Below are 2,500 nucleotides of genomic sequence, written 5' to 3'. Positions count from 1 at the left end.
TGCACGGCCTGGGGAGGGAGCTCACCCCTCCCCTATATAGTGCAAAGTTATTGTTTTCCCTATTTTCACAAGGAAACATCAAATTTTTAACCAAGCATACTCGGCCTTTGCTCCTTCGTTACTCGTCCAAATCCAACAAACTTGCATTCGTTGGAAAGGTCTTTTCACAAGGATTCTTTTGATATATAATAATAGCGATTCCGATAAATATTTATTTTTTTATGAATTTTTAAGTGAATAAACAATTAAAAATTCAAAAAAAATAGAAAAAAAATATTTTTTTCCCGATTCTTTCTCCAATATTCCTGATAAATACCCACACACCCACATATGGAGAATGGTCGAAAATGCTCGAGTGGATATCGAGATGTCCGACGAAGCACCACTTGGAAGGGCCGAGGCACGGGACGCCCGGGCTGTTGCTCGGGCCGGCACGGGACGCGCATGGGACAGCCCGGGACGGCATGGGACGCCCTCGCTACAGCTCGGGACGGCCAGGTACGCCCGAGACTTGGCTCGGGACGGCCTGGGACGCCCTCGCCATAGCTCGGGACGGCCTGGGACGCCCGAGACTAGGCTCGGGACGGCCTCGGCACAGCTCGGGACGGCCTGGGACGCCCTTGCCACAGCTCGGGACGGCATGGGACGCCCGAGACTTTGCTCGGGACGGCCTGGGACGCCCTTGCCACAGCTCGGGACGGCCTGGGACGCCCGAGACTTTGCTCGGGACGGCCTGGGACGGCCTCGGCACAGCTCGGGACGGCCTGGGACGCCCGAGACTTTGCTCGGGACGGCCTGGGACGTCCGAGACTTTGCTCGGGACGGCCTGGGACGTCCGAGACTTTGCTCGGGACGGCCTGGGACGCCCGAGACTTGGCTCGGGACGGCCTGGGACGCCCTCGCTACAGCTCGGGACGCCCGAGACTTGGCTCGGGACGGCCTGGGACGCCCGAGACTTGGCTCGGGACGGCCTGGGACGCCCGAGACTTGGCTCGGGACGGCCTGGGACGCGCTCGGCACAGCTCGGGACAGGCCGGGACGCCCGAGCCGAGCTTCGGGTCGCACGAAATCTCTTCGTATTCCGACATATTAGAAGCTTCCCATCATGTAGTAGGCCGAGCTTTGCCCTTTGGATGCCCTATGGTGCTTGGCGAGCACTAGGGAACGTGCCAGCACAAGTGCTGTGCACGCTCTGGGGAAGGAGCTCAACCCTCCCCCTTATAGTGCAAAGTTATTGTTTTGCCTATTTTCACAAGGAAACATCAATTTTTTAACCAAGCATACTGGGCCTTTACTCCTTCGTTACTCGTCGGAATCCAGCAAACTTATACTCGTTGGAAAGGCCTTTTCGCAAGGATTTTTTTGATATATTATAATAGCGATTCCGATAAATATTTATTTTTCTATGAATTTTTAAGTGAATAAACACCGGAAAATTCATAAAAAATAGAAAAAAAAATATTTTCTTCCGTTTCTTTTCTCCAATAATTCATAAATAATACCTCAATAGTATAAATGAAGAGAGAGTCGAAATGGCCCGGGTGGGTTTCGAAATGTCCCACGACCCCATAGAATGCACGGGCCAGCCGAGCCAAAGCAGGGGACGCGCATGGGACAGCAGGGGACGCGCACGGGACAGCGTCCCTATGGCTCGGGACGGCATGGGACAGTACGGGACGCCCTTGGTAAAGCTCGGGAATCCCATCGGACGCGCATGGGACGGCCTTGCTAAGGCTCGGGACGGGCTTGCTAAGGCTCGGGACGGATGGGACAGCACGGGACGCGCATCGGACGGCCTTGCTAAGGCTCGGGACGGCATGGAACAGCACGGGACGGCCTTGGTGAGGCTCGGGACGGCATGGGACAGCACGGGACGGCCTTGGTGAGGCTCGGGACGGCATGGGACAGCACGGGACGGCCTTGGTAAGGCTCGGGACGGCATGGGACAGCACGGGACGGCCTTGGTAAGGCTCGGGACGGCATGGGACAGCACGGGACGGCCTTGGTGAGGCACGGGACGGCCTCGGTGAGGCTCGGGACGGCATGGGACAGCACGGGACGGCCTTGCTAAGGCTCGGGATGGCCTGGGACGGCCTTGGTGAGGCTTGGACGGCACGGGACGCGCATGGGACAGCATGTGACGGCCTTGGTAAGGCTGGGCACGGCATGGGACGCACATGGGACACCTTATGGGGATCATCAAGGGACGTTGCACGGGACATTCTTAGCCATGAAGGGCCTTCACATGGGACATCTTAGGAGTCAAGAGCCGGCACATGGGACAATGGAGTTCACACGCACGGAACACTTCGGCTACTTCCGTTCGGAACGTCGTGGGATCTTTATGTCCCCATTAGCACCGACGCATCAACATGCTAGGAAGCTAGGTCCGAACTTCTCGAAGTGTCGATGGCACTTGGACGGATACGCATCCGATCCGATGTTATGATGATGTACTTTCTCCGATATCGATGTCGGGGTGTATTCCGATGTTATGATG

Source organism: Eschscholzia californica, unplaced genomic scaffold (genome assembly GCF_041429995.1).
Source record: "Eschscholzia californica isolate CP2 unplaced genomic scaffold, dmEscCali1.0.p SCAF_256, whole genome shotgun sequence".
Classification (NCBI taxonomy): Eukaryota; Viridiplantae; Streptophyta; class Magnoliopsida; order Ranunculales; family Papaveraceae; genus Eschscholzia; species Eschscholzia californica.
This window is presented reverse-complemented; position numbering follows the sequence as displayed.